Genomic DNA, 6,433 nt, shown 5'->3' with positions numbered 1-6,433 from the left:
GCGCGATCTCAGCTCATTGCAACCTCTCTTTCTGGGTTCAAGCAATTCTCGGGCCTCAGTCTCCCAAGTAGCTGAGATTGTGGGTATGCACCACCACACCCTGCTAATTTTTTGTGTTTTTAGTAGAGACAGGGTTTCACAATGTTGGTCAGGCTGATCTCGAACTCCTGACCTCAAATGATCCACCCACCTCGGCCTCCCAAAGTGCTGGGATTACAGGCATGAGCCACCGTGCCCAGCCTGTTTCCTCATCTTTAAAAGGGGAATTGTATTGCAGAGAATCAAATTGTGTAATGTGCAAAAAAAAAAAAAAAAGAGAGAGAGAGAGAGAAAGAGAATAAAATAGGAATTGTAAAAGCACCAGCGCTGTTACCTCAAGGGGTGACTGGGGAGTAAGTTGAGGCAGTGGGGGTGGCAGTATGTTGTGGACGGCAAGGAGCCTCACAGTCGCATACCCCGGCTGCACCTGGCTCCTGGGAGGCACACACTGCGTATGAAATGCAGTCCCTGCCTGTAGGCTGCTTAAATTCTAGTCAAAAACAAAACACTCTAGGGACATCCCGAAGAAACAGTGCAAGATGGCCGACAACCTGGTATTGGTTCATGCAGTAGTGTGTGCAGTTAGCATGATTGTTCTATAAGACTTCCACAGCCCTCTCCAATCAGGTGCTTGGCATCCTCTGTGCTTGGTGGGGTCATCAAGATGCCCAGCCTGGTCCTTAACTCTGCAGCTCCAAAAACCCTTTCAGAAACTACTCTATCCTGGGAAAGGCTTGTGCCAGCTGACCCTGCAGTCCAGAACACCAGTGCGTTCTTTACAATGGGAGAACACCCCTTCATTTGCACAAAGCAGACATCTTTCTGGGATGATGTAAATCCATTCAAGGAGCAGAGTAAGAGATCAAAAATCTTTCTTATAAAAAGAATAAAATCAGCCGGATGCGGTGGCTTATGCCTGTAATCCCAGCACTTTGGGAGGCTGAGGCAATTGGATCACTTGAGGTCAAGAGTCTGAGATCAGCCTGACCAACATGGTGACACCCCATCTCTACTAAACACAAAATGAGCCAGGCATGGTGGTGCATGCCTATAATCCCAGCTACTTGGGAGGCTAAGGCAGGAGAATCGCTTGAACCCAGGAGATGGAGGTTGCGGTGAGCCAAGATAGCGCCATTGCACTCCAGCCTGGGCAACAAGAGTGACACTCCATCTCAAAAAAAAAAAAGAAAAGAAAAAAAAGAATGAAATCAGAGGGTGCTGGTCAACCTCCCCTGGTGTCATTTCACTCCAGCACAAGTCTATACTTACCACCTCCCATTTCCTTCCCAACCAGAGTGTCTTTCTCTCTGGGTCCATTGCAGGTCCTGAGCCCTCATTTGGACCAAACAGTCACTCTCTTGACAGTCCTTTGCCTCTCTTTTTTCTACCCTGCATGAACCATTCTGCCAAGAAAACAAGGAGCAAGTTAGAACGCAGCTTACCTAGTGTGGTTCCCACTTTGGACATTGGCCTCCTTAATAAGACTGACATTAAGCAGAATCTCCAAATTCCTCCCCACCTCCCCCAACCCCAGACCACGGCTTCCAGCCCCAGGGAGCACCATTCCCCTCTGTGATGGGCTGGACTGCAGCCACTGTCCCAAGGACCAACACTACTCTGCAGGGGAGACTCCATCCTCCACAGCCAGGGAACTTAGAGCAGATAATCTGCTAGGTCCTGGTTCTCAACATTTTTTAGCTCATATCCCACCTACAATAATTCTATCAAGCTTTACTACCTGTGGTTTGAATGACAAAAACATTGACTAATAATCATTATTATTATTGTTTTATTTTGCTATATGAGACAGGGCTTGCTATGCTGTCCTGGCTGGTCTCGAACTCCAGGGTTCAAGGAATCCTCCCACCTCAGCCTCCCTAGTAGCTGGGATTAAAGGCACGAGTCACCACACCCAGCTAATTATTATTTTAAATTATATTAGAATCCTGGAGGTATTTTTAAACGCTGCTGTACCAGGTCCACATGCTGACATCCCACCCCCACCAATGCCCAGAAGAACATTCCCTTCCACTCCCATCTTGTCGTGACTGCTGTTTTGGAGTGACCTCTTCAAATGGACCTTCCTGCTCATGCTAGTGAATCAATGCCACCAGCATCCAGAGCACCAGGCTCTGTACTGATGTAGCCCAGCCCGTTTGTGGGTGGAGTGGGGATGGGAAGAGGCAGATTCCAAAGAAATCACTGCCATAAAATTCAATAGCTAAAGAGTGAGGATTCTTCTTATTTATTTGTAAAATTTTCACTATTACTATTATTTTAGAGGCAGGGTCTCACTCTATGGGCCAGGCTGGAGTGCAGCAGCTCGATCATAGCTCACTGCAGCCTCAAACTCCCGGGCTCCAGCGATCCTCCTACCTCAGCCTCCTGAGTAGCTGGGACTACATTTCATTTTTTGTAGAGACAGGATCTCCTTATGTTGCCCAGGCTGGAAAAGCAAGGATGTTTCTAATTCTGCTTTTGAATTCCGAGGATGGCTCCGGAGTGAGGGACGGCACCCCTGTGAGCATAAGAAGATCTAGTGAGCTATAGAAGGAAAGATAATCTTGGGGAACAGCTGGGACCTGTACAGGGAGCCCAGAGAGCCGGGGACGGCGCCTGGCGCCCCCTGGCGGGACGGCGCGGTGCGGCGAGGGAGGGGCACGGGGAACCCGCCGGCGGCCCAGGGACCCTCCGCGGTCTGCACGGAGCGCGCCTTTCCCCCCAGCACAGGTTCCTGCAGAGGACTGGCGCTGCGTGCCACCTCACTCACCAGGCCGACGAGACCTGGAGGCCTGCAACCAATGGTGTCCCTTTCCGGAGGTCCCTGGGGGCGTTCTCGCTGTTAATTATCCCCTGGAGTCCCCAAGGCTTGGTCTCTGCTGCCAGTGAGACAGTGAGGTCTGAGCCTCGCCGGCCCTGGATGGGAAGGAAGGAGGCTGTGTCCCGCCTACCTCGGCAAGGCCACAGGCGTGTCCCAGCGTGGGATGCGGGGCGCGGGGAGCCAGCCTCTGCGAAGAGATGAGGTCCTTGGGCACAGACAGCAGCAGGCACCGGGTGAGGTTGAGACAAGCCCGGGAACGGGGATGGGGGAAGCGGCAGAGAGAGGACCCCAGGAGACGGGGGTGGCCGGGCAAAGCGCCCCATCCCCCACCCCCAGGAGTGCACTGGAGCTGAGCGGTAGGAAGGGTAAACCTCGCAGGTGTGGATGATCAAAGACAGATCTTCTAGCTCTAATCTCACATTTTTATGCTTTTTTTTTTTTTTTAATGCCAGGAATTAGAGAACATTGAGAACCTTGTGGCCACAGCAGGGTAATTTTAGGGTAGAGGCTGGGAAACAGGGGCCTTGTAAGGAGGTCAGCAATGGGGAGAGCAGAAACTTGTCTCTGGGGACCTGCAGTACCTGGTCTGCATTATCCATCTCCCTTTTGTCCCTCCTTGGGCACCCTGATTTTGAGCAAATCAGCCTTAATCTCAGTCTCCATGGCAGCTGGTCTTCTTGGGGTGCCCCAGGGTTAGACCACTGGCTAACTCTCTCACTGCCTGGCTCCTCTCTCACTGCCTTGATGATCTCATCTGCTGTCATAGTTTAAATACCATCAGCATGGTATGACTCCCAAACTCCTATCTGCATCCCGAGTCTCTCTCCAAACACCAGGCTTATATACCCAGTTACATACCTGATGTATCCACCTGGCAGTCTAGCAGACATCTCGAACTCAACACGTCCAAAACGAAGCCTCTGATCTTGTCACCCCTGCCTGCTTTACTGGCAGCCTCCCTCATCTCACCTGACGGCAGCTCCATTCTTCCATGCCAGAATCTTAAGAGTCATTTTTCACTCCCCTCTTCCTCTCACAACTCCTTGTCCAATTTGTTACGAAATTCTGTGGACTTTCCCTTCCACATACGTGCAGAATCTGACCATTCTTATCGCCATGGTCTCAGCCATCATCCTTTCTTATCTGGATCTCTGTAGAAGTTTCCTAGCAGGTCCTTCTTTTTCCTGTCTTTATCCCCATGGCCTGATCTCCATACAGCACTGGGTGGTCATTTAGAACATAAGGCTGATCATGTGGTCCTTCTGGTCAGCCCTCCCGCAATGGCTCCTATTTCTCTCAGAGGAAAAGTCAAAGCCTTACAAGGTCTACAAGGCCCTGCAGGACCTAGTCCCGTTGCTGCTCTATCCTCACCTCTTACTGTTGTCCTCTTTGCTCTGCACACTGAAGCCACAGTGGACTCTTTGCTGTTCCTCCAACATGCCAGGCACAATCCTGCCCCAAGGTCTTTGCTGTGGCCACCCCACTGCCTGGAGGGCTCTTCCCAGATATTCTAACTCTCACTTCCTTTAATTCTATGCTCACGTCTTACCTTCCCAATGAGGCTTGATATAGATTGAATTGTGCTCCCCCCTCCAAATTCCTATGTTGAAGGCTGTGAATGGGAAACAAATCTCAAGACCCCCAAATCACCAAGTCGAAGGGAAAAGTCAAGCTTAGTATTGCATTGGGCAAACCTGCTTCCCATTTGATTTCTAAATAGTAAGATAGCTACAAAGATCTGCTGAATTTTACCTGGACAATGTAAATGGATAACTTATCTTCACAGGTGTGGGACAAATGACAGAACTCTAAGTCATCCTTCTGCTCACTTGAGACACATGCATATCTGATTGCTTCCTCTGATGTAAAAATGCAGGTTCATTGAGCTAGACATGGCATAAGTGACTATTCCTCTACCCCACCCCACCCCCCACATGTAAATCACGTATTCACTGAAAGGCTTATCAGAGACTCAAAAGAAGGCTGGGCATGGTGGCTCATGCCTGTAATCTCAGCACTTTGGGAGGCTGAGGTGGGCAGATCACTTGAGGTTAGGAGTTTGAGGCCAGCCTGGCCAACATATTGAAACCCCGTCTCTACTAAAAATACAAAAAAATTAGCCAGGTGTGGTGGCACATACCTGTAGTCCAGCTACTCAGGCGGCTAAGGCAGGAGAATCACTTGAACCCAGGAGGCAGAAGTTGCAGTAAGCCAAGATAATGCCACTGCACTCCAGCCTGGGTAACAAAGCGAGACTTCACCTAAAAAAAGAAAAAAGAAGACTCAGAAGAATGCAGCCATCTCTTATCTACCCATACCTTTAAAAATTTTCTTCCTCTTTCCCCAATATCTGCCCTTTCCCCTTTAAATATTGAGGCCCTCAAAATAGTCTTTGGAGAAAGGCATGGACCTGCCTTCCAAGAGTGCCTCATTAACCTCGGCAAAATAAACTTTCTAAATTGATTGCCAGGCATGATGGCTCATGCCTGTAATCCAGCACTTTGGCAGGTCAGGGCAGGTGGATCACTTGAGGTCAGGAGTTCAAGACCAGCCTGGTCAACATGGTGAAATCTCCGTCTCTACTAAAAATACAAAAATTAGCTGGGCATGGTGGTGGGTGCCTGTAATCCCAGCTATTCAAGAGGCTGAGGCATGAGAATCTCTTGAACCCAGCAGGCAAAGGTTGCAGTGAGCCAAGATCATGTCACTGCACTCCCGCCTGAGCAACAAACAAGAACCCACCTCAAAAAAAAAAAAAATTAATTGAGACTGCCAGGTGAGGTGGCTCACATTTGTAGCCCCAACACTTTGGGAGGCTAAACCAGGCAGGTCACTTGAGGCCAGGAGTTCAAGACCAGCCTGGCCAACATGACAAAACCCTGTCTCTACTAAAAATAAAAATAAAAAATAAAAATTAGCCAGATGTGGTGGTGGGCACCTGTAATTCCAGCTACTCAGGAGTCTGAGGCAGGAGAATTGCTTTAATCCGGGAAGCAGAGGTTGCAGTGAGCTGAGATCATGCCGCTGCACTCTAGCCTGGGCGACAAAGCAAGATTCCATCTCAAAAAAAGAAAAAAAAATTGATTGAGACCTGTCTCAAGTACTTTTTGGTTTACAAGCCCAACCCCCAATGTGATGGTGTTTGGAGATAGGGCTTATAAGAGGTAATTAGGGTTAAGTGAGGTCATGGGGTGGAGCTTCATCCCATAGAGCTGATATCTTCAGAAGAGGAAGAGACACCGAGCTCTCTCTGTCTGCATAAACCAGCACAAAGAAACGGGCATGTGAGCACAAAGCAAGGTGGCAGCCACCTGCAAGCCAGGAGAGACGTCAGTATGAAACCTGCCTCACCAGCACTTGATCTTGGACTTCCAGCCTCGAGAACTATGAGAAATGTTTCTGTTGCTTATGCCACCCAGCCTGCAGCATTTGTTATGGCAGCTCTAGCAGACTAAGACAAGGCTGATCCTGCCACTCTATATGCTATTGCCACCTGTCCCACCCTTCTTCCTGGGGCTCCCAAACTCCCTTCCTTGCTCTATTTTTTCTATTTACCATAGCTCTTAGTGCCTT

Source organism: Aotus nancymaae, unplaced genomic scaffold (genome assembly GCF_030222135.1).
Source record: "Aotus nancymaae isolate 86718 unplaced genomic scaffold, 86718_ANA_hifiasm-v0.15.2.pri h1tg000011l, whole genome shotgun sequence".
Classification (NCBI taxonomy): domain Eukaryota; kingdom Metazoa; phylum Chordata; class Mammalia; order Primates; family Aotidae; genus Aotus; species Aotus nancymaae.
The sequence above is the reverse complement of the archived record's forward strand: the minus strand, read 5'-3'. Positions refer to the sequence as shown.